Source organism: Numida meleagris, chromosome 4 (genome assembly GCF_002078875.1).
Source record: "Numida meleagris isolate 19003 breed g44 Domestic line chromosome 4, NumMel1.0, whole genome shotgun sequence".
In the NCBI taxonomy this organism is placed as follows: Eukaryota; Metazoa; Chordata; class Aves; order Galliformes; family Numididae; genus Numida; species Numida meleagris.
In genome coordinates this window covers 74,828,340-74,855,549 of record NC_034412.1, presented here as the reverse complement: position 1 = coordinate 74,855,549, position 27,210 = coordinate 74,828,340, and the positions used below count along the sequence as shown (strand labels likewise).

Here is a 27,210-nt window from a genome sequence, read left to right as displayed (position 1 = left end):
AAATCTGGAAATTTCCATTTTGCTTTTTAGATCAAACTTCTAATTATCAGGAGGAAAAAAAAATCCTCTAATTTGTAAAAATGCAAAACATTTTTATTCCTGTTACAAAGCCAAAAACAACACCAGATGGAAACTCATTTAAAATTCTTACATGCTTAGCTGCCTTTCTACGAGGTTACTACTACCAGCCAGACAGCAACAGCAAAAAAAAAAAAAAAGAAAAAAGAAAAAAGAGAAAGTGATTTGCATTATATCAAATGACTGGAAGCAGATGTAAACTGCTGAAATCAGTGACTGCTTTTTAAAAACGCCTTAATATTTACTTTGAAAACAATGAAAAGTGACAAAAATACCATCCTGCCACGCACAGGTAGACGGACAGGATTTTCTCTTGCAGAAAATTGCCTTCCAGTACTTCTGAAGCAGAGGGGTTGGCAGGTCCCTAGGGGCAGAGGGAAAACCTGGAGCAGCTCTCCTCTCCTAAAAACTAGTCTGAGTAGTGCCATGCCTCTTGCAGAGGCCAAAGCAACCCAAAATCCAGTTCCCCTACATTACACCTTCTCTATACAATGAGTGGGGTGAGAAAGCGGGACTGGGGAGAGTCTGAGAAGCACCCAGAAGAAGTAGAGCATTTCCAGACTTACGTTTGCCAAGTTTCTAGCTGTAACTTTAAGCTGTTCAGCATATCACTGGCTTGCATTTCCCACTGGAATTACAGAACAGCTCTGTAGGCGACAGAATCCATACAATCTTGAGTGCTTTGCAGCTCTATAAAGAGCATGAAGCAGTCTTTCTTGTCTCATTTATCACTGTCAATCTCAGCAACAAACTGATGTGTAAATCAGTAGCAAAAGCTTTATCACTTTGAGAATACTTTGCAAATAGTGTTAATGCAACACTTCTACAGCACTTCTGAGTATGTGCAGTTGCTGTTAACTGATCAATTACTAAAGAGACCTAAACAATGGTATCACATTTTAAGAAAATGAGGGCTGTAAATGTGCTGTATTTACACTATTTGAAAAGCATTCTTTATTTAGATTTCTATGGTAACTGGTAAGTAAAAAGACTGCAGTTCATAATTTGAATGTTTTCATTCCCCATGGTCCGAAACAGCAGAATCACAACAACTATTTTAAGTACCAAGAAAGGAAAAGCAAACATATCACTGACCTGAATAGAGCTAAGCCTTTACAGAGTAACTTCAAATGGAGTTCTCCAATACAGCAACAGAGTCACATAGGTTACCTTGCTCAAAGTGACTTTGCACAAGTACTAGAGCGAAGCATGCATTACATGCCAAGCAAAATGCATACAAATTGCATTTCTGCTATGATGTCACCTTACCTGTTAAAATATGTCTTGCACAGAAGCAGGCACAAGCTTGTTCTCTCTCTGGCCCATAAGCAGTCAGCAAGTAGATACTTCGTAGAGAACTAATACCAACTGCAGGAGGAGTGCTGTTACCATTGCAGGTAGCACTGTTCATTATTTACTGCCAACAATTAATCTCAAAAGAGCTCTGCAGCAGGTTACTGCTTACTTTGAACAGACTGCATCTCCAGAAATGCCTATTATTAGAACGGCTCCCCTGCAGCTTTCTGCCTCCTGCAAACACTCTAGACCCAATATGAACAGCTGCAGCCACCCCACCTACACTGTACTAATGTTAACCAGCGCAAGAGCCACTGAAAGGGATGAGGAAGATGAATCTAATCTGCAAAGCCACGTAATACCTCTGCTCAACAATATTCCAAAGCAGAGAGAAAGAAAACACCGATATTTATTCCCTTAAAAATACAAACAGAGAAGTGAGATTTAAAAAAGGAAACTGCACATACTGATACAGAATTTTTAAGACAATAAACAGTGAAGGAAAATTAACCTTCTCTTGGTTTTGCAGCTCTCCTGCAAAGGCTGAAGGGAATTTTAACAAAGTTATACAGTTGTATTAGCATTACTGAGTAAACGATGATACTGCTCAACTTGGTAACATTCATTTTCCCCATCACCTTAATATCTTATTGGCGTTAATATATTAAACAACAAACAAACACCCATATTTCTGTTTCCCAGGAGGATGCCAGCCCTAGCCGCTGACAACAGCTGGTCTTTAGCCTCAAATATCACAGATCAACTTCCCAAACTATCAAGAGAAACTACAGGCTGTTTCTCTCCCACTTTGCCCACTATAGCTGCTACAAATTGTACAAAACCCATTCCCTTTGGGAGCTCTCAGGCAAGCCAGCAGCAAGCACTCCTGAGCAAGACAGTTATTGCCCGCTACATTGAGGCAGGCTTCTGGGAATTCTTTATCCTCCTCAGCAAAGACTATTTTTTTTTTTTTTAAATCAAGAAGAAAGGAAGCCCTCCCCTTTTCTGCTGCGAGTTTTAGAATACATCCACAACTCCCAAGTGAAACTACACAAGACTTTGGGAACTACCCAGGTCCACTAAGAAAACTTGGTTTACCTCGTAGCAAGACAATCCAAAATAACTACAATTAGAGGAAAGAAAATGTGAAATACATCCCAGCAAGACCCCTGCATTGCCACATTCCTGATGCCCAGAAGTAAGATGGAGCAGAAGACAAACCAGGCATCCTTGCTGTGCCTACCTAGGAGTCATAGCTGAGGACCGCTGTCTCAAAGTCATCTACCGCTGTGTCAGCTGGAAATATTTACCATGGGACACAAGCCTTCTGCCACAAAAGCTTGATCAGCACAGGATCGGCATGGATTCAGCAGTGCTTGCAGTGGGACAAGCGGTACTTTGCCTCCAGCCCCACAGCAAGCAATCTTCACTCACTCACTACCACTCCAAAATGGCGGGGAGGCGGCTGAGAAACCCAGACTCCTCTATACCAAATATCCTTGAGTACTGAAAGCCAGCGGTTTTCAACAACTGAGACGATTCACAGAGCCAAGCAAAACAGCAGTGACAGACCTGGGAAGGTATTTACTAGCAGGGCCCCATCAATGGGGACCATTCTGCCTGGTTCCTCCAGGGGCCTGTAAGCACCAGCCATCCACTTCCTCTGCCAACTCCCACTCCCAAAATGGCAGCATTTGAGCACAGACAAAGGTACACTGTTTTACCTCACTGCTTTATGTCAAGAACATGAAATGCCATTACTGGGCAGCAGTCCAAAAAAATAAGGGAAAGAGAAATTCTGTGGAATAGAAAACACTTGCAAAGTTTCAGTAGGACTACGAGGCCAGTGAATAAGCACTCAGCTTTGCTAAAATGCTTACTTCAGGATACTAAAGAATAACATTACACAGTAAATTTTTTTTTTTTTTTTTTTAAAGAAGAGCTTGTATTACAGTTCTGCTGTGTCTAACATATTCTACCTGTGGCTTATATTTCTCCTTTACTGTCATAAATCCAATTAATCTCAACATCACAGAAAGAAAACAAAATATTTCAACTTCGTACACCCACTAACCTAACACAACTTACAAGTTTAAACAGGGAGACATCATGGACACCTTGAGACACACATCAGTCAGATGTACTGTTACAAACAGTATTGTAGCGCAGTCACCTCTGCACTTCCGAAACAAGTCTTCTGGAATGTTCTTCACAGCAGATCTTTGCTTCAAAATTTCTGTTTTTCTGAGAACATGTTTTGCTGAAAGATCTACCACTATCTTTTGAAAAGTGCACAACAAAGCTCTCAAATACTTCCTCCCTCTACTCTTGGGCACGTTGAATCACGCCCGAAAGAATCACAAACCACAATTTAGGTGGGCACTCTGCTACATTCTCTCCAAAGTTACTCTGGGGCACCCCCTCCACTACAAGTACTTCTGCGTCTGACTGCCAATTTAAAAATGCACCTCCTGTACACTCCCACTGCTGCATGCTAATATTCTGAAGCAGCTGCAAACTTCAACACACAAGCATTTTTATGTATGTTGAGACAAACATACCTAGGCAGGGACAGTCATTATATCCAGCTAACTCCTTTTTGCACTTACTGAGTGATTTCCATCCTATCTCACTGACTTCAGCTACACCATTCTCAAGAAACATGCCACAATACCAGCATTCCTATTCATCTCGTACTTGGCGACTAGACCCCAACTATCTCTGCTGGAGCTCAGAAAAGGCAGGAGTAGCAGAGATTAAGAACTAAAAGAGATATTAAGACATTAAAAAAAAAAAAACAGTAAAATGCCCAACAACATCCCATTTCAGCTGCAATAGTCCCAAAGACAATGCAGATTAGTAATTTGGACAGGAAATGCACTGTGGGATAGGTGGCCACATTGGAACCTCACATCTTTGTGTTTTTGATACAAACATCAAGGTTCAGTTTTGTGAAAGTCCAGACTTACAAGAATCCTCCAGAAAAGGGTTAGCAGCCTCCCAATTAACAGTTAAGGGAAATCACCCCCCTGCATGCGCCTACCCACAACAGTACTTAGTTTTGTACTCACAGAGCTACTGTTCACTCTCCAGAGTGAGGTGAGGTGCCTCCCACAATGGCAACAGGGCCTGCATTCACCCCCAAGCTGCACAATGTTACCAGGAAACTTGGTCTCTCCCTCCCTGCAGCACAGGAGTGATCTGTTGGCATCACAGATGTTCAGCACCAGGCAGTAACATCTGGATGTCTTCCCCATATCCCACTTTGCTCCATGGCATCTCCAGCCTGCTCACCGACCTCACAAGGGTGGGTCCAAGAACATTAATGTTGATTAGCTCCTGATTAGCTCCATCCAAGTATAAAATTCCTAACTCTGCAGTACACGGCAGAGTCTCTCTGTCTCCCAGAATCACAGCAGTAGAAAGGCCACCAGAAGTACTTACACAACAGGATCTCCCTGCATTTAGCCTCTCCTCTGGTCTTCACAGTTTCCCTCACTAACTGAAACAAGCTCTTATCCTGGCCATCTTGAGAATTCTTCTGTGCTGGTATTTTGCTCTTTGATACACGGCAGTTATTACTGACAGAAACACCGACAGCTGAAAAGTGCTTAGTGAGCATCAAAATCCTGCCTTCTTCCTTAGCTTCTGTTCTAAGTGTCTGTATAAGAACTAACTCCTTTAAAAGCAAATCACTTCCCACTCTTCAGTTAGCAGCATATTTCCACCAGCTTTATCATTTGTTGCTCAGATTGTGCCAACATTCCTGCTTTTTAGCCATACAGTCCAACAATTGCATATATAAACTGCTCAGTACTCAACCTAACACTGAGTTAATGTCACTGATAACCAATTGCTCAGAGTATATAGAAACCATATGGACATACTGAAAATCCCTGCACAGTTCTTATGGTTCCACATGAAAAGATGGAAAAATACCTCTAGCCTGTGGTTACAATGAAGGAGAGTGCACGTACACACAAGTCAGCTGTCCCAGCTAACAAACTGCAGGTTGCTTTAAGAGAAAAGAGTAGAGCCTGGTTTAATTAACCACAGAAAACCTAGGCTAAGTCTTTAGAAATAAATAAATAAAGACAAGTGCCTGAACGGGGCTATTCATAAGAAACACCACACCAGTGCTTTGCTCCATTGTTCCCCACAAAGGGTTTGGATTTTGAGGTTGTATATCACCACCCACAAAGTCTCCTGATGAAAATGGAACTGAACACCAGCAATGGTCCCTCTGTACTTCTGCTGGCTTTAAAAACAAACGACACAAGCCAGTTGTAGGCAGCGTGAAGGTCCTGCAGCTATGTATTTGCATATCAGAAATTTAGACTCCTCTAAAATCTGAGGCATTTTTAAAAGCATTAGCATTCTGCTTTTGTGAACTACTTCCATGACCATCTATGAAGCACAATAAGCTAGCCAGAGAAATACGTATCTATTGCTATGGAAGGAGTAATTCTGAAATGCAGCAACAGGTCCAGAATCTGTCGCAGTCTGATCTGCAGGGAAACAAACTGGATTCAGGCACCTCCCAGAAGCATTTCATAAATCACATACCTCAGGTGCCCAGCTTCTTCAAGGCACAAGCAGGAGCAGGGTCTTCCTTGCTTCTCAGCACCAACCTGACAAGTCAGACTGTTTTGTACTATCAGATAAGAACCAGCTTTTGCAAGTGAAGAGTCTGACAGCTAATCAGAAGAAATTCACCCCAGGGAACTGAACGCTTTGCTTCTCCAGGAATCATGAAACACATCCAGTTGCTTCTAGCACAAACGTCCAATTAGGCAGCAACCCACACTGCTAACGCTGCAGCCTAACTCTAGCAGCTCGGCTAAAAGGCATCACCACCACAAATGTCAGCATACACTGGTTTACACTGCTGTTATTTTTCTTTATATTACAAACTGCTGAGCATAAAAACACATCTCAAAGGCATACCTTGAAAGAAGGTAATAACATACTTTCTTCTAGACCACTGATCATTGACAAAATTGAAGAGCTAGGAACACAGCACGGGTGTGCTGTCTGAATATTTTGTTCATCAGGCTACCACAAAAAAATGCAAAAGGCCTCCAGAAAACCCCTACCTAGACTCAGCCAGAAACACATACCACAGAAGCACTGTTGTTCCACTAACAAAGCAGCCTTTGGGGTGGTTTTGTTTATGCACTGATTAAGCAGTTAGAAGCATTCAAAGGTACCCCACCTATATGGGAATGCATTCCTCAGAGCGTGCAAAAAACAAAAGTCGTCTTTCACTGAAGATCTCTGAAACCATAACAGAGAACATATTGCTTCCTAACATCTTTCATATAATTCTGTTTGTGTTTCTGCAACCCAAACACGCTTCCTTCTCATGTTAATCTAAATTTGATGACTATATCAGCAGGTTTTCCCCATTGAAACTCAACATTTATAAAACAGTAAGGCTCAAATACCTTCAGGTACAGTGCTTTAACATACTAGAGTCAGTGTTGTTGTTTTCATACATTACAACTTTATTTGACACATAAAGTAAAGATGGCAGGGACTGAAAGACTTGACAAGTGATTTTTTTTTTAAACCTATAAAGCCATTCCTTTTAAATAGTCATGTAAATGAAAAAAGGAGAGCTAATGTCAGCTAATGTACAGGAGCACACTGATGCTGATTCTAGAGCACAGACATACACCCTCAAGGTAGCCCAGGCGGCTAAGGCTGCTTGGAGCCACCCAATCTGCAGCACAGTGCTCCTAGCCTGAACTCAAATCACATGAAACCAGCTCCAACATCCTCTGCATCCATTGCACGGTTGCGTACAATGCTGATAATCCTCCCACAATAATAGAGAGTGGGTGGGCTGCGCAATGCAGGAAAATTCCAGCAACACTTAGCTGAATAAAACAAAGTGCTCTCAAGCAGCATGAGCAATCCTACCCTGAAGTGTTTTACCTGGGTAGGTGCTGGGTATTGGTTTAGCAATTAAAATCTGTAAAATCCTAATTCTTATTTCAATGTACCAGCTTCATAAAATGAAGCACATCCATTAGTGAGTCTGCTTGCAGGACTTCCTCTCATTCAGCATACACTGTTATAACAAAAATTGAAGTGATGTTCTTTTTCCAGACATTTTCACACCTCCACCTACACTGCAACTCACTACCTAATGCTCAATACGTGACGTCCCAAATTTTTCAAGCACTGCAAAGGAAAGAAATAACTACCCTAAGTGAACACCAGTCAACTGTATGCGGAGGATCACAAATAAAAGCCAGAATCAATTTGATGCAACACATCACATTTTCAATGCTTCTAAAGTAATTGGCATTGACTGTCCAAAGAAAAGATGAATTAAATTAACAAAAAAGTGGCTACTATCTTGGACAGCAACAGAAATAATGGGTCCAGTCAGAATACTACATACAGAAACAAATTAAGAGCTGGAAAATACAGGACCCACATGAATAGAATTATTGATTAACACTCAATCACCATTTGATCTCAGCAGTGTGCTCACATGCTGCTTGATAAACTTCCCTGAAGTAACACACATGCAATTACCTGGGCTAATGTTCCAGTTGTTCCTCAAGTCAATAATTTATTTATTTAATTTACAAAGAATGTCTTCTTTTGACTATTTCATTTGCTTCCTTTTTCTTACAAACTCAACCTTTTCTTTGCACATGTAAGAGCTGAGATGTTAGTACGCGGAAGAATAGGCAAGCACAGAAATGCATTTTTATATAAAAACAATAGCAGAAACCTGAAATTCTGACCACTGCCATTAAAAAAAAAGTGATCACGTTGAAGGTGGTTTTTCTGTTTCTTGCTTGTTTTCTTGTTCGTGGTGGTGCTATTTTTTAACCTGCTGCCATGCTTCCTTACCTTTGCATTTTGGCTAAAAACAAAGTGGAAACGATACAAGAAAGGGTGGTTTTTTTTTTTTTAAAAAAAAAAAAAAACAACACTATTAACTTTAAGCCAGAACAGAAGCAGAAAACACAGGAATTTTCACAGGAAAGCTAGCCACTTGAATTTTATTGCTGGAAGCTACCCCAAATTTTCTATTAACATTTGAACACAGAACAGTTATGAACCTTAAAGATTAAGGTTCATACACACCAAAATCAGAGCTACATGTGAACTGGTGCTTTTATCAAATCAGACTTCTGCCATCCTAACATCAAGTTCACCGCATTTACAGATTCTGCTCTGATGTTATATTTAATAAAACCACAGAGCCTTGGTTCCTCAGGATAAGGACTACACATTTTGAGTTAAAAATGCCACTGCCGATCATTAAGATTTAATATCAAACTATGCCCTCAGCACTCAAGAGAAGTTTAACTACAATACACAGAAGTGCTCAGAAAGCTGTATTTTAAAGCATATACCTTTCAATCATGTAACTAAAGCTGCTGAAGCCCTACCCATCAGTTTTGGAGCACGAGATGGCAGCCAGCACATCAGGGCCATGCTCCACACCATGGAACGGACTGCACGCTTTCATCTTTACTGCCTAGCGTTAATTCCAAACAGTGGCTTTAAAAAAAAAAGTTAATAGGATATGCACATGTATACGAGAGGTGAACTAAAAATGAAAGGAAATAGAGTTCTCATGTCTGAGTCATCAGAGTTGGTGTATTTCTTGGCATGAAGTTTGGTAAGGAAGGAAATGGAAGAAGAAAGTCTTGAAATGAGATTGGAACACATCCAAGTTTTCAGTGCTTCTAGAGCAATTGACAAGTACTGGCCAAAGAAAAAAAAACAACAATTTAACTTCATATTTTAAAATATTTTTCCCCCCAATTCTTGTCACCAAGGCAAGACCCTGCTTTCATTCATTGAGCTACAGCATTATCCATATGATTATCAATGCAGACATATTTTACAAAATGAATTAAATTCACAAAAGTACCCCAAAGAACTGGACTGCTCTGAGAGTACCACCAAGAACCGCAACATGAGCCCAAACTTTTCTGGTCACTACATCTAATAGTGAGCCACAACACACAAACCATTTTTTAGAGCAGCTTTGACATTTGGTATTTCCTGAAGCATTTTGAACAAGGCGCACTCTGTGTTGCCTACTCAGTCAAGAGAGGATGGAAACAAGGACTGCCATGAGCGCCTTCCCAGATGATTATCAGGTAGAGGGATGCACACACAGGAGATGAGCAAAAATGAGAAAAATAAGGGCTTAATGCGCATGGTAGCTGAGTTTAGCAGCAGTCTACCTAGCATAGCCCTGTGAAATACTCTGTAGCACAGATCAGTGAACTGAAAGCAAGGTTGTGAGGGGCAAGAGACAAAGGGTAGTAACATCAGCAGACGACATGCTGATGAAAAGCAGTATCTGACAGGATTGTCAGGAGTTCCCAGAGAACTAAGTGATATGGATGGACAAGGAATATAACATCAATGAAATTCAGTATTAACAAATGTAAATTAATACACACCAAATGGTAACTTTTACATTAGTTATAAAACCTCACAGGATTTTTAATTAAACCATAAATTCTAGAAAGGGACTTGGAAGGGCTCAGCAAAAAAAATCAATGCTCAAAGATGAAGCCATGGTTTTAAAACAAACCAACAAAAAAACCTACCACACAAAAGAAAACAGAACCACAATTTCCACACCCTTACATGAACAGAATTGACGTGAACAATGAAGTTCAAATAAATGCCTTCTAAAAGATAATATGGCAGACTCATATAGAATAACCTGCTGTGCCAGCCACTCCAAAAGATGCTACTAAAGCCATTCTGGTTTCAGAAACAAGTAATATGTCTGGCTCTGGGAATGGAGCCAGAAAAATGACCCTATAGCCACAATCAGATCCTTAAAATGCAAGTTTTAGATCAGAGATAACCTGTGAGCTAGTGTTCATGTAGAACACAGCCTACCAGAGCCTCCAATTCCCGTGCATGTGGGAAGACAGCCTCACATAAACAGCACCCAAGAGCTGCTCAGAGAAACTGTTAACACTGACTGCCGTCCTGACTCACCTCTTACATAGCTCTAGAATTTGGACTTTGATGACATTTTGGTACATTTCCTATCTGGAGATCCAACAGACCTTTTTGGAAGCCATCTACTCAAACTGCAGAGTTCTCCTCCTCTTTTTGTTATTCCACAGGGGACACAATAGAATCCTCCACATAAATTGCTAGAAGCTTGAAATTGTTTTGAAAATTGGATATTAAGCACTTGGGAATGTATGACTTCCTTACTAATTCTCTCAGTACTGCATGTCCTGCTAAAGACATCTCAACCCTTTCACCTCAGGAAGTATATATTTAGAGTCATGTGTGGGCAAAGATCTGTTTTCTCAGAGAACTAACGTCCTGGCTTGAAGCTCAGATAAATCAGTACCCCATGGATTAAAGCACTTCACTGTTCTCTGGGAGGAGTCCACAAGAATGTCCTTCCAACTGAAGAAAAATAAAAAACTTTATGCCTTTTTCTGCCTTTCATAATTAAAGAAAACATTATCAACTCTCAACACGGAAAAAAAAAAGTTGTCTTAGAAGGCCAAGATTTGCTGAAGCCATCAAGATTTATTACATTTCTCAAGTGAACTTTGTATCTTTGTGTTTCACCAAGCAGACCACAAAAATCATTAAGCCTCCAGCCCCCACCTTTTTGGGATAGGAACCTTGCAATCTTCCAGCTGCAGTTGCTGATATCTGTCGGACACAGAGCCACCTGGAACCTGGACCCACAGAAGTCTCCTTTCTAGGAGCCCATGACAGCAGCTGACTAAAGCAAGGCTCAGCAGCAGCTTCCTTAAAACATTCATTTTTTTACTCAAAGGAATTATTAAAGAAAATTCTTACTTTTCCTTATATAGTATTAATGTTCATAGTAGGGAGGTCCAAACATCTGCCCCTCTAACCTAGGTGAGAACCAGTACTGTTGTCCAAGTCACTGCTTTTCCGGTGTTTTCCAGGCTGTTCTCTTTTCCAGTGGGTAACTTCTTCCAGGTCATTAGCATCCCATCTTCTTCACCGGATCTCCTTTTAAAAGCCCCTTTGGTTTGAGACATCTGCCTGGGAAAAGCGTGGGCTTGCCCATATTTTTTCCACTACTAAGACCCAAACATCACCTCTTTACCAACAGGAAGATGATGGTCAGGTTCTCTCTCTCTCTCCTGATACTGATTCCATTGAGATTAAGCACTTAAACATGATGAAATCAACTCCATACACTTAGAAAAAAACCTCAATTATTCACCAAACTGTGAAGACAATCCATAGGGAGGGATACCATATCAATCAATAAATAATTCATCAGCAATTATTTCAGTACAAATACTAGAGAAGTGCAATGACACCAATAAAACTGTGCATATATAAAATACCTTGTAATTTCCTTCCTTCTTTCCTACTTGTCCCTACACAACGGTAAATTACCAGCACTCAACAGGTCTGCCTGTTTGGAAGACATAAGTGTCATCAGTGAAGAAGATGCAACTGAAAATCCTCCACTGTTTCCTCTCAAAGCTCATCAACTCCACTGCTTGCCACTCCTCTCCACATTCACCTCTGGGATGCATTAGATTTTGCTCCCTAAGAACACTTCAGACAACAGCTTGTAGAAAAAGATGGCTTGTCCAGATCTAAGTGTTTCTCAGGTCTATCAGAGGCCACTTAAAACTTACAAGATTGGAGCAAAATAAAGATTTGACAGGAACAGTTTGTGTGGAAAAAAGCTATTTTTTGAGAATTGATCATCTGTACTCAAACATAAAATGGAGTTGCTTGTCACATAAATCTAAGATGGGCAGACTGCTGATGAAAACAGTAATCCTTTCAGCTCAATTTCAACTCTTTCAGAACAACCCTAGGCTTGTCCTCAGGACACAGGTGCCAGTGGACTTGTACAGAATGAAAAACAAAGAGCAGGCACTTGCAAAATGAGGATATGAAAGCACTATATACAGTCCAAGTAGAAAATCCACACTTCAGCTATAATGAAAGGCTATGCCTGCAAGAAGCAGGGCAATAAGAAACCAAATGGGACATCAATGGGAAAAGAGTTATCTGACATCTATTCAACATTTCACTGCAGAAGCATCGTGGGAGAGGGAAAAAAGAAAAAAAACCAGAAGAATGAAGAAAAGCACTAAAAATGAGAACATGAAATCCCACCCACCATAAAGACCCAAGATCTGGCAGATCCCACTCCACTGAGGTGCCAGGTTAGTCCTGTCCAGAAGCAAATGCAATTTGATTGCTCCGTTACAACAGGGTGACCTTACACAACTGTCTTGGGCAGACGCCAGGAACCAACACTCCCATTCAGACACAAGCCATGTCGCGGAGGCCGGTTTCCATCAGAGATTGTTAACAGCAGAGAATTATTAGGTGTACCTTCGTATACTAAACCAATTTGAAGGATAAGTTAAAAACAGAGGGCTTTTCCCTGCTGCACCTGTATGCCTTAATCAAAACAAAACCAAAGTCTAGAGAAGGAGTTCTACTAACCTCACTGCAATCATAATTGGATAGTCTAACTGCTCAGATTATTCCAGTGATTCAACTCCACTGCAATACAAATAAAGATATCTGTACAAAGTGGACTGCAAAGAACTGAAAATTAAGACCTAATTAACTATTCATTTGTGCATCATTGCCCTCTATTAGAGTATGGAAAACTGAAGGCAACATGCTATTATACATCATGTTCTATTATTCACTTAAGTGTCTAAATTACAGAGTTTGGGAGACAGTAGTTACGAGCTTATTAAAAAGCCATTTAGTTCACCATATAATACAGAGACTCTTTTAGAGACTGAAATAGGAAGCATAAAAGCAGCATGTGAATAGCAAGTCTCAATGAGAAATTATTTCTGCTGCCATAATGACAGATTTCCCCTCCAGAATTCTGTTTCCCCTATCACACTGAGCCACAGCAGGCACTAGAGATGCATTTCTGGAGTGTGATTCATGCACTTCACATTTGCCTTCTTTAAAAATTTGGAAAAAAAAAAGAAAGAAAAAAGCATGCTGAGTACAAACTGTGAGAGGTGTTCACAACTCCTCAGACAGCTGCATGAAATTGCTGATGTAAACCAACTAACGATGAAGTTAAAAGACCTGAATAAAGCAAGTTTAGTCTGAATTTTTAGACAAGAAATTCTTGGGGCACAAGAGTGAAACAAACCTCTACATGGGTGAGAGCAATGATACAGGTTGGGTTATTACAGAAGCAGAGAACATCCTTGGATATGCAAATAGATGTGGGGATAAAAATCAATTTGTGGTGTGCAGCATATGCTATGGATGGCTTTGGCACAGCTTGCTCAGACACAAAGAAAGATGCTGGGCAGCCATCAATCACATGGCCCTTAATGAATTCCTGCTGATGTTTCACACTCAGTTATCGCCTTTTGTATTTCTTTCTTATCCTTTTCACCTTGTGCCTAATTGATTACAAGCTCCACTAACACTGGAATTTGTTCGGCTTGACAGCACTCCGGGTGAGAAGGGAGCTCTGGGGATGGGTTGTGGCTGAGCAGTCAGTCCCAAGGTAGGCAACAGCACCCTTCCAATCCCACCACTGGCACAGAGCGAGGCCAGGGACCGATGCCGGAGCCTGATGGGCACCCCCGACCCATGCACATTTCCACAGCCCTGAACGGACCAGCCACTTCTAAATAAAACCATTCCTGCCCTGCAAACGCCTACTCCCAAAACACAAATTCAAGGTTTTATCCACTCAGCATTTCAGAAGCCATTTAAAGTCAGAAATAGTTTTCTGAACACTCCCTTCCTTTTCCCTCAGAGGACTTCACAGAGCATTGGGAAGAGTGAAGAAAACTTCCTTTCAGAATTTAAAGTATCTTTAAATAGGAATATATAATTAAAACAGGCTAAAAATATTTAAAAGAATTCCTAAACTGTGGTTTGTTTCATGTGAAGGGATTTATGGGCCTTTATCACAGAAACCACAGCTAAGTTAAAAGAGCGTCTTATGTTCCATTTTTCTTCTCTTCATTATTCCTTCAGCAGCAATTTACATTAACCACAGCGTAACTTTTATCCTAACAGTTGAGAAAGCGTTTCTGAAATTCTCATTTATAAAACTTCTGTTTGAGTCAAGAAGGCTATCACCATCTCCACATTCGACAGAGATAAACTGCAGCCACCCCAACACTGCGCAGTACAAAAGTAACGCAAGCAACCCCTCCCCCACACTATTTTAATTATTCAATATACATGTCCTCAGTTAGCAGCACTCAGCAGAAAGAGGCCCTTCTTCTATCATCAAGCGTGCCACACACTGATTTTGTAAAAGTTTATCACCATCTGTAACTATTGTATTTGTATTTACCATACATATGTTTAGAAATATAGCTCATTAGTTTGCTCTTATGTTAAAACACTTTCCAGTGTCACCCTCTCCGGCAGTCTCTGGGTGCCATGCCATCATCCCTGACAAATTTGGCTCAAAAGGCAGAAATGGCTGACAAGAGTTGCCACCTTCATCATGTTCTGCTCTGCTCTAGCATGATGCACATTATTCTTCATTTGACTTCTCCTCACATTCTTCCTGCTTGTTCTTACTGTTGTGGGCTTAAAGCTCTTGAAAAAGAGCATGAATCTATAAAGCTACATACTACATTTAGCCTGAACGCGGTCTTCAAAAGTTTCCAAGGTTCCCTTTTTTTTTTTTTTTTTTGATTCAACAACCAACTCTTGGAAGGTCTTGGAAGAACAGCAGCACCTTGCTTGTATCCTTGCAGATGAGATGACCATGATTACTGCTAGTCCCCAAATCTTCACTTATTAACCTAAAAACTTCCTTTCAAATTGTTTACCCTTGTTTTGACCTGTCTTAGTGTAAGTTAATTTGCAACTAAGCATGTAGTTTTGAAGGCATAAAAAAAACCATGAAAACTGAACCTCTGCATTAAGGAGAGTAAACTGTGGAACTTGAGATACTCTGAAACAGAGTATCTCAATATTAATGTTTTTCAAGAGTTGAACAGAAAACTAATGAAAAGCAGTTGTCCTTAGCCAGAAACATTTTTTGGATCTCATTTAAGCATGCTGATGTATCACAATGTTGATCAAACTTCTAACTGCGCATATTTGAGGGAATCAGATACATAAAAGAAAAAAAAAGTCTCTTTATTCCAAACTGCCTTGAAACTTACGTTTTCATGTAAATCTCTTCATTTCAACATGAAGAGCCCCAGTTCAGCGCAGAGTGCCAGGAGCAGGCCTCCAGACCAGTGCAGCTGCTTGAGTGGCCAACAAGCTGCTGGATTTCACCTTCCTCGCTGACCAAAGCAATTGCTGATGGGGAAAAAACAACAATTAAACATGTAAGCTACTTCAAGAAGGGCTACATAGCTGTCTTCTATTCAACTTTTTCTGGCAGTGATTCCAGGTCATTTACAAAGTCTTCCTTCACTTTATAAGGTCTACGTTAAGAGCTGAACTGAAGAATCAGACAGATGAATTCCACTTGTCCCTGCTCCTGGACGTTCCACCATCTCCAGTGATGCACCCACTGACATATTTGTTGCTACATGAGCAACCACACGCTTGCAGCAAGCATTTACATTGAAGAAATCTCCCCAGGGGCTATAGAAAACGATGCCTGGGGACGCCTACGTCTCCACTCCTGCTACAGCTCAGTAAGGAAAGACAGATGCATATCTATTTTACTGTCAACTGCACAGCAGTACTCAAGCCACCTCCCTCCACCTTTTCCCCCAAACACATCAGTACAGTTACCAAATATTTAATATATGCAGGAATCCTTACATAAACGAGACATTAGAACATGCCTTAGATTCCTCTGCACTGTGAATTCAAGCAGATCCTTTTGTGGTTAAGGACAACACAGTTATGCATAGAGCGTAGACTGGCACCTTTGCAGCACAGATCCACACGTCCGCATCCTTTTGTTTGGATGCCTTGTAACAGGCAATGTGAGTGTCTCAGCAACATAAGTCTTCTCATTGCTCATTAAATATTGGTTTTCAACAATATTGTGAAACATTTTTAACATTAAGTGTTTTTCTAAACATAAAACTTTCCCCAAACAACATTAAGAATACTTACACAAGTCAGGTAGTTTGATATAAGCAGACTTTTTCAAAAACAGAAACAAAGGGCATTTAACAGCAACCCCAAATTACTTGTCTTACAAAAATTAAAAAAAAAAAAAAAAAGTAAAATTTAGAGCATCAGCCAGCCTAAACTTTCCTATCCATTTGAACTTGGAGGGGAAAAGCTGTGCAGCTGGAATGCCTTCATTAATCTTTTCCTGCATTTCTGGTCACACCAGGACACAAGCAGTGCTACTGAAGGTCACCCACGCAAGAGAGATATTCTGACCACCGCCAAGAGGTACGTCTGGGAAGAAAAGCCTCACATACACTGCAGGCTTAGGCTCTTCTTGGCAGAGAGCACAGTCCGCAAATGGAGCTGGAAGGGAGATGGTTATGGTCCAACTCAAAACCAAAGGTGAGCACAGGGCCAAATGGCAGCCATGCCAGTGCCTCGCTTTGTGCCACAGCTCCCTTGCCTGCATTTAACTGAACACAAAGCTATCGGTAACCTTTCACAGCCGTGCTCCTGCTTTCAGCACTGAACGTCTCCATTCTGACAGCTGTGCTGCATCACACATGCCACAGTCAGTGCACAGCTGTGAGACACGAGTCCGAACACAGATCCCCCTTGACAGTGTACAACAGCCCCTTTGGGGGGAAAGACAGCACAGTCCATAAATCCTGTAGTAGAGGTGGGAAAAGGACACACATTCACATAAACAAAGTGACATGCTTTTGAAACATGAGCCAGGCCTTGCGTGCATCAGAGGGAAGTAGTTCAGCCCATCTATCCCATCAGCATCAGTGGGAGAAGAAGATGGCCACAAATCAAAGTCCTACAGGCATTAAGACACTGTTTAAAATGCAAAAAAGGCAGAATCATAGAAATCACTCAGATTGGAAAGGACCTTCAAGATCATCAAGTCCAACTGCAACCTAACCATACTACCCTAACAACCCACCACTAAATCATGTCCCCAGGCACCACATCCAAAAGGTTTTTAAACACATTCAGGGATACTGACTCAACCACCTCCCTGGGGAGCCTGTTCCAGTGCTTAACAACCCTTTCTGTAAAGAAGTTTTTCCTGATATCCAACCTAAACCTCCTCTGGTGCAACTTGAGGCCATTTCCCCTTGTTCTGTCACCAGTGAGAAGAGAGCAGCCCTGCTCTCACTGCAATCACCTTTCAGGTATTTGAAGAGAGCAATGAGGTCTCCCCTCAGCTTCCTCTTCCCCAGACTAAACAGCCCCAGAAGAATTACACCTTGATAAGTAAAATAAATGATATCTTTTTTGGCACATAAAACCATTTTCCCGGACCATCAAAATCCCTGTGGTAACTTAACAGCAACATTCCAAACCGCTAGGACCTATAGGTCTGAGGATGTTGGAAACAGCATCCTTCACAGAATTGAGCATGCTCAGTGCCACGGTTAAGTCACGGCTACAAGAGACCATAAGTGACCATAGGTAAACCATGGCTGCAGCGCTCCTCACAGCAAGCAGTATCTTACTCAGACTCCATGTTACCTCAGAAGTAACACAGAAGGCATCACTAACAACTGCAGTAAGCCCCTTGCTTTACAGAAGAAAAACATTTTTTACACTGCTCTTTCCACCTCGTGCCATAATAAGGGTTTGAATAAAGACCCAATAAACTCAACGCATCTATCCTAATTCATATTTCAGGGTTAAAAAAGTCACTTACTCTGGCATAGCCTACCTATGGATAAACTTATGTTGCGATTTGTTCCTTGTACTTTTAATTACTCTTTCCTTCAGCATAAGGTTTTAAAACCTTACACAGTGTCATGCCTCCAACACACCATAGCTGATGCCATTTAGGGAAATAAATCACTTCTGCACAAGTACGTGTTCTATTAGAAACAAAATCAAGAAATAGCAAAGAATGAAAACTCAGCACTTCAAAGTGCAAGGCAGAAGTTTAAAAATTGTTTCTAGGTTAAACAAACAAACACAAAAAAAACCCACACAACAACCAACCATGGAACACTGAAAATCTACAAAACTTTTCCACTACAGACAAGGCTGATGTACAAGCGGAGAACGGCCAACATGTCAAAGTCACCCAAGCAAACACAAGCTTCTTCTAGATCTTCTCATTCAATAATCCCAAATCATAGTAGTTTGCTAAGAAACTGAAATTCAGTTTGTGTTTTCCCCCCAAAAAAGAAAAAAAATAAATTAAATCCACATTTTTCATAACTTAGGCCTTCCAGTACCAAAAGGCAGCCTACAAACAGGAGGGGAGTCAACTCTGAAATAGCATAAAAAGAGTAACTAGTTTGGGAGAACAGCTATCAAAAGTGAAATTAATATGAAAAACCTATGTGACAGCAGGAAAACCTAGAAATTCCTGTTGGCAAGCCATTTCTTTGCTTTATATTTAAAGTATTTAATTAAAGATGTTAACTCCACGTTAACACTGTGAACACTTTGCTCCTTATCTTTGTAAGGGAAAAAAAAAAAAAAAGGTTTTCAACGCAAGTTGTAATACCATGAAACACACAATAACACAGAGGTCTTTTAAGACTGCTCCTGCACAGAGGCAAGAAAGCAACAACAATTCAACTTCTGAAGCTACCCCTGTGTCCCTTAACAACACAGAATGAGGCTTCCCAATAGTGGCATTGGGTTTTGTTTCCCCGTCAGAGGGGATCTGACCTGTGCTGTTATTTCAGGACAATGGTTCATCCCCTTTAATCTCTTGTGGCCACCCCGTGGCACCAACCCGCTCCAGCTGCATTGCTCTCACCTTGCAAAACCGAGAGGTTCTCCCCTGATGGAGTTCCTTAAAGCAACTGTTTTGCTTTAAGTTTAAGCATTTTATTGAACTTAAATGATAACGTGGTGCCTTTGATTCACTTACAACTCACAACTATGAAAACATTCATTCCAAAAGCACAGGTAATTTTACCACCAATTTCCATACAGTATGCAAATACTTTCTGTATCATATTATAGAAAGCTTCTCTAGAGGAGCCAAGCTTTAATGCATGAACTGCTCTGCTTGAAAAAAGGATTCTTTCATGAAAAGGCTTTGAGAAAGGCAGAAACGCTGCTCATCCCCAAGCCTGCCACATCCAGACGACAACTTGTTGGAAAATGTTGGGTTTTGCTTTCATTTTTATCATCCAGCTGTGCCTCTTTTACTAGCTTTATACTGCTTCTCTCAAGACTTTCTAAAACTTCCTGCTGTGTGTGCCGTGAAAGCATTTGAGTTATCTTATACTTCTGAATTAGAAGTAGTAGATAAAAGTTACAGACATCTGTACATTAGGAATTGCCAGGAAAATGCAAAGGAGCGTAGCCTGAAATTCCTAGACCCAAATTTCCATTTCTGAAAAACATTTCACCTTTATTCGCAAATGTAGATACTTTTAGAATCTTTCAGGATAAATCCAGGCCTTAGAACAAGTAAGGATAGTTTTAAATATATATATATATATACATACTCACAAAACATTTTTAGGGGGGCTTATAATCTACTTGGTACAGAGCATGCCTTCCCACTGCTCCACGGTGCAGTTTTATCTCAAAGCTAGTGACTAGTTCTGTGTGCAGAAGTTCGGCTTACTTCATTCCTGAGCCTTGCAGCCCATTTCATTATCCAACCCCTTTGCGTAATTAAAATTCATCTATTTATATGCTGGCTGCTGCCTCCACCTGAGCTCACTGGCAAGCACCCTTCCCAAGCCAGAGTTTGGGAGCATCAGTACCTTCATTTTGGAGTCATAGGGTACATGCATCACTATCCACTATCCTTAGATTAGATTTTAAAAAAGACAAAGATAAGTTCAGCTTAATCCTTTTTCCTGGATGTTCTACAATTTCCACACATCCTCCCGCGAGGAAGCTTCTTATCCCACCATAGTGTTTACCCTCACCAAAAACATTTTCTTGTAATGTCATTTCAAAGAACAACCCCAAAGCTGGGAAAGCCCAGTTTCACTACGGCCCCTGAGCTGATCCCACACTATCCACTCCTGGTTTTACTGCCGGCGTGTTCCATGTATTAGTAGTCTTATTTTAAACCTTGGCACGGGCAGAACTTAAATAATCCATGGATTTAAAGCATCCTTGGCACTTACTGAGATGAACCTTAACAGCTTGCTGGGAGTGACAGGATTTATCAGGTCAAAAATTAAGGGGTTACAAGCCCAAACCTCAGATTTATAGCATAAGCTCATGTTTCTTAATTTAAGTCCTAATGTGAGCTGGAATCCTGTCAACCAGCTCCACTGTTATTTTTTCCAGGCGCGTATTTACACTTCCAGATTGTTCAGAAGCACACAGCAGAAGCAGAGGAGCAGGCCAAATCCCTCAAAGTGAATCTTTTCCTTGAGTTATCGGTCTTCAAACGGATCTTCAAAGTGGCACAGATTTAGCCACAAGAACTCAAGGAAGGAGAATCCAAGCTTTAAATTTAGGAAAATAACCACTTTACTTAACACATTCACAAAAACTTGAGTGAGCATTAGGAAGAACTTTCTCTATAGAAAACAATAAAGAAGTTCACATGACGCCACTGCATCTGTGGCTACCTGCTGGCTGTCCAACCCAGAACACAGCCACTGGAAGAACCACAAGCCATGCTTGTGTTTCACAGCCAGGATGTGGCAGTGTTGGTGACCTTCAACACAGGCCAGGAAACAGCTAAAACATGACTCCCACCTGAGGTACAAAGTGTCACTGATGCAATGAGGTTCCCATCACTCCTGGTCTGCCTTGGCTCCAAGTTTCCTGCAGCGCTCTCATGTCCTTAGGAGCCTAACAGTTCTTCCCCCTTGATCACTTTCCCCAAAATAGGAACACCCAGGCCAGGTTGGATGTGGTCCTGGGCAGAATGATCTAGTGGGTGGCAACTCTGCCCATGGCAGGGAGTTGGAACTAGATATCTTTAAGGTCTCCTCCAACCTAAGCCATTCTGTGACTCTGTGGTTCTGCCATGGAACATCTTTCCATAATGCTTATATTTTGCTGCAAGACTGTCAACACACTGCCAGGCTACACATATCCATCTCCCAGGACCACTTATGTGACTGCCCTGATGATCCACACCCACTGTTATCACATTACGATATATCTGTTAGGTCTTCAAGAGAGACCTACTGGCCTCTAAATGCCCATACACCTTCCTCAGTCTGCTTCTTGTATATTGTTTTGGCATATAGAACATAGTGATCATTAAGCTTAGTTTTTTTTTTTTTAATCTATGCTTGTGTCAAAGGGAAATACATAGAAGTATTTACTGAAAATGAAGTTGAGAAATAACAAGAATTGGCAAAAAATGCAGTTAGATAAACACTGATGTAACAGCATGTAAAGATTATAAAAATAAGGTTAGAACACATTGATACAGCCAAGCATTGTTTGCTAGCAGTTCTTGCACATGTTTAAGTAACAGCACATGTTTAAAGCAAATACTGTCTTGTCACCATGTTATTTTAATCTCCTTGGGTAGTCATCTTATCAGCCCACAAACTTATATAACATTAAATCCAATCTCAAATATTTCTGAGGAACAAAGATTGAATATTTGAAGCTATTTTGCTTTTTAACGCTTCTGTTTTCATATACATGTGTCTCTTCAAATATTTTTCTTACATCTGATGGCCTTTTAAGCTAACAGACTTCAAATTCCTCATAAAATATCTTATTTGGCAGAACACACAAAGCTTACCACATCCAGGAGAGTTAGCAAAACCCCTCCCTATGCTGACGGTTTCACATTGTTTCACTGTTTTCCAGAAGCATGGTGAAAACGCAAAACAAAGAAAAACAAAAAAAATGAAACTATGCAAGCAGGTTCTCATTGGACTTTAAAAATATGACTTATTTTCCAGGAACACAGTTCTCACCACCCTTCAGATTTAAGTGACATAATCTTCACGTTTCCCTTCTTTACCCATCGGTATAAATGCCATTTCTATTATATTTTTTTAAGCTGATCTTCGTACCTATACCTTTGGGAAAAACTAATATCAAAATAAAATTTAATTTCCTGAGGGGCAAAGTTTGTTTCATAATGTTTCAATTTCTTCTCAAGTTTCACAGCTTAATAGGAATTTAATGATAAGTAATGAAGAGCATGATTTCATTTTGTTAGCCTGGATGAACAGAAAATCTTGGTGGGATTTGTGTCTTGTACAAGCACACACCCTCTGCACATTGTTATCTTGTGAAGTAATAAACCTCTGCACATGTTTTCAAATCCTCAGCATCTCCAACAGGCAGGCAAAGAGGCTTCCATCCTGCAGCCACTGGGATCTACCCCACTCCCATCCCAGCGATGGGAAGGAGAGCACCAATGGCCATTGAGACTTTAGAGAAAACAGCAAGAGACATTTATATAACTTTTCTTTGAATTATTTTACAGCATTCTAAAAAAAGAGTTACCAGAATTGAATTCTATCCTAACACACTTTAACAGAGACATGAAAATCTTTTACCCCTGTGCTTCTTTCTGTCGACCAGGATCAGCCTAGCAATGCATCCGACAAGAATTCCTTGTAACAAAACCATGTGCACCATCCTCCATGGCAGAGGTCTTCAGGCACAGCCCACAGGATAGCCAGCACGACTTTTGGAAATGATCCACCTAACAAAGAAGAGATCTCCCACTGCCATCTCACACCACCCCAGCAGCTGCCCGTGAACACACTTCAAATTTTGATTCAGTTTCACGTTAACATCAAAGTGCCTACCAGCTCTGCCTTCTGCAAAAACCTGGAGCTGACTTGGCATTCTGGGAAGATCAGGGGACTAACACCCAATACATGCTCCCAGCTCCACTGGAAACCACAGGGCTTGCAGGAGCTTTGTTGGTGCTCCCTGGCAGTGAATGGGGAAGGCAGACCAACCAGAAGACCTCGTTCCTCTTGCAAGAGTATGGCTCTACACCCATATGGGTGCCAGAGAAACTACATCCAGGGCACACAGGATACTTTGTGAGGCTACACGTTTACAGAGTGCTTAAGGTTTTGTGAGTACTATGCATGCCACAATCAGCTAGGTTTCCTACTGCAGTTACTTTTAGACAAATCTTTCCATAAGTTTGTACATCATGCCTTACGTGTATATATCTTCATAACCTAATTAAACCATCTTTCCATTATGCTGTGTTTAAATCTTGATTTAATCAGGATAGCGTTGAACTCTCGTTATGAGAGAACACCTCCTCCTTATTCCTCTGCTTTGTAATTTCCTTTCATCTTCCACAGCCACACAATTTCATATCTCGCTGAGAAACATCCTTTCCTGACAATGATCCTCTTTGCAAATAGAATTAACAAGGCAAATGTAAACACTGTAGCAATGAATTAGTTGTCATATTTAGCCAAGCTACTACTTCCAGTTCCTTATAATGAAATTTTGTATTAAAAACATAGGATGGCTTAATGTCAAGCTCCTACTTTTCTGAATTAGGCAGCTGGCCAGTAAGCACCCTGCAGCACCTCCCTCCATCCCATTTGAGAAATTATACTTAAGAGGTTTCCAATAAAGGCTGAACTAATTCGTGCCAATATTAGGCACATCAAGTTACTGTAATTCAGTGACTGGAGCGCATTCTACCCTGAAAATGCTACAAAGAAGCTATATGTTTCTACAAACAGACAACAACAAAAAAAACAGGAAACATTTATGGTGGTTTATTCTGTTCAAACAAGTTGATTCATAAAAATAAAGAACATTTTGTGCCTGTCAGTTTCTCTCCCTTTGGAATCTGTCCTTTACACACAATAGTTACACCAGGAAACCTTTCCCCATAGCCAACTAACGAACACAAGAAAAATTAGTTCTGACTAATATAGTCCTGCACAAACCATGTTTTACTGCCTATATCAAGCCTGGGGGTGTTTTTTAAACAAGTGTTCTACGCTGGATATCTGCAGAAGTTTAGAAATGTTCCTTTTGCTGCCTCTGAAAATTAAACTGCACTTGCATTAAAAGGAAGAGGGAAAAAAAAACAACAAAAAACTCCACACCCTTCAACAAAGAAACTAAACACTGCAGAACTGCTTAAAAGCATATAATAGCCAAGCATGCCTGATGCTTCCAAAACAAGGGTTTTCCCAAGGGCAGGCAGAGCTGATGCTTGTCTGACGGGATACATTACCTGGGGCGCAACACAACCCAGCAAGGAAGACAAAGGAAAGACAGAAAGATTTCTAAAGGAAAAAAAAAATGAAAAAGACAGGCAAACAGTAAGAGCTAGACGACTAAATCAGAAGGTTACAACTCTATTTTGGCATAGTTACAGAGGGACACCACTGAGATTTCAGCAGAGGTTTTTAAATTGTGAAGTCCAAAAGATTAAGCTGTCAAGAAGAAGCCCAACAGAAGTTTGCTGAGGAGTACTTTAGCAGCAGCAGCACTATTCATAAGGCGAAATAAACCAAATTTACAGGCATTGGCTATCCTGCATTGTTATCAGAAGCAAAAACCTGCACATTTTGTAGCAAACCTTTCCGTCACACAGCATTACTCTTACTGTACTATAACTGAAGGTAACAGTTTACTCTTGAGTATTTCTTCATGAATGTAAACCACATCTTACTCCATTCATCTCAGCCTCACGTTAGATTTCTATCAACTGCAGCACACAGACTACTGATAGAAACAGAAATCTGCATCTTTTTAATCATGCTAACTGTTATGCAGTCCGCTTTAAAAGGCACTAATCAGCATTATACAAGATGCAGCGTTTCTTCAGCAGAAAAGAAAAATCTGAACACTTCTCAAACAAATGACACATTTTCAGGGGAGACAGAAGCTCAGCACATTTCAGTTTAAAAAAAGAAAACCCATGTGACTGTAGGAGACAGAACTTAGAGGTTCACCTTAGATCTTCAGCTGAACTGGGCCTGATTTTTTTGTTCATGCAGCCCAGCAGTGGCCTGCAGATGTGCGAGGCCTGGAACTTTCAAAGTTTTTCAAAGGTGCCAAACACGGACAGAGCGTAGCCATTTGTTTCAACCTTCTTGGGTTTCCAAAAGGAATTCAAACTCCTTTCCCCAAAAGGTGAGGGCTTTCTTAAGGGAACTAAGCGGAGAGAGGTAAGGGGAAAGGTCCTGTGGACAGATAAGAGGCTGAAAAATGGAAACAGAATAAAGATAAGGGTACCCAGTCTCTTCCTGCAGTGACCAGGAGTCACCAGCGAAATTCAGCAGCCATCTATGCTCAGACCTGAACTCTGTGACACTCATGTGAGACCAGGAAGGAAACTGAGCAGTGGGATGAGGAAGGCTGCTGATGGAACAGCTATTTGGGTAGCAAGGAGAGAGGACGTGAGGAATTCCAGACAATCCTGTGAGATCAAGTTGTGAACTAACAAATAAACACCACAAGTGGCAGAAGATGTACAAGAGAAAGGCACAACCATGACTTTATGCAACTAATGGACTCCAAAATTATCACACACCAGCACAACATCTACAAATTCACATATCCAGGAAACTGCCTCGGCAGCAATCCATAAAGCTAATAAAATGTTACAAATCATTAAGAAAACAATGCATGGTTATGCCTCTACATAACCCCAAAGCTCACCTACATGTTGAAAACTAAGAGTTGCCAAATGAAGGAGCCCAGATAAGAACAAAGAGAATGAGGGAAACCTCACACAACCACAAGCAGGCCTACAGACACAAAGCACTCCTGACCAAAGGCCACAGTGCCCGCAGCAAGGTCCCAGGGAGCTGCAGACAGATCAGATAAGTATTTGGGACAGAAAACCACCAGACATTCTGAGAAAGGCAGAGGGCATACCCAGCTCCAGCAATCCCAAGCTGAGAACAACCAGAGCTTCAGAAAACACATATAGAGAAGGTTCTGCATAAGGTCACCCTGTTCCTATTTTTCCATGCAGGAGAACATATTTAAAAAAAAAAAAAAGTCAACTAAAGCAGGACACCACATAGAGCATTCCCAATGGTAACCCCTGCTTCTTAAAGCTCTGAGGACAGCAATGCTCTGCTCAGATCCATATCAAGACAAGGACAGGGTAACAGCCCAGCGGTACTGGAGTGCTGCCCATGAGGTATGGAGCCCATCAGCCCATGGAGCAGCTCAGATGGTCAGCAAGAGGTTGGCAAGATCTCTGCTTTTGGTGGGGTGGCAGACAGGAAGGTTATACAGCAAAAAACACCCTTACACTCAGGAAGAGGGTTTGGAGGAGCATGGAGAAGAACCATACCTTTATACACTAGATGTACGTGTCCCAGTGTTTCCTGCTTCTCACAAAAGGGATGTGAGTCAGAGGAGCACATCAAAAATGCACTCATCTTCACTCTTCCTCAATGAATTTTCTCATGTTTGATTTCAGTGGACCACAAATTAGCCAAAACTATAAGTCAGCCTGCAAGAGCTCTTCTCTGCAATGGCAGAAGGCCACTTTCTGTCAGAGCAGACAGGAAGGGAAGGAGAGCGTGCAGAAGCACTCGGAGGCATCTCAGAGGTGCTGCTCAGAAGCAAGACCAGCTGGGCGTCCTGTGGCAGCACCGCATCCTGTGTGGCCACTGTGCTGGGCAAACCCTTGGTTAGGTCCACTGCAGCTGCTCTTCCATTTTTATATTTGTTACGTCTTCTAGAAGTTGTCATGTACTTCTGAGAGTCATAGGACCTAGTGCAGCTGGTTGTATTTTGTGTTGCACAAACAATATTTTTAGAATGGTCTACAGGCTTCTGAACAAGTGGAACTGTTGTAATCACCACTCAAGATAACTCTCAGCTGTTCTGCAAAACAGC

At 41.1% G+C, this 27,210-nt stretch overlaps 1 protein-coding gene across 17 annotated transcripts in view; it reads right to left on the bottom strand.

The window, feature by feature from the left end:
- Positions 1 to 27,210, bottom strand: part of LOC110399162 (amyloid beta A4 precursor protein-binding family B member 2-like) — a 115,664-nt gene that overhangs the window by 72,342 nt on the left and 16,112 nt on the right. For 12 of the 17 annotated variants that reach the window (XM_021397406.1, XM_021397421.1, XM_021397405.1 and 9 more), the window contains exon 2: positions 15,531 to 15,672. The exons of the other annotated variants lie outside the window; for them this stretch is intronic. The gene's annotated coding sequence lies outside the window, so the exon portion shown is untranslated. The remainder of the gene's footprint in view (positions 1 to 15,530; positions 15,673 to 27,210) is intronic. 17 annotated transcript variants of the gene reach the window in all.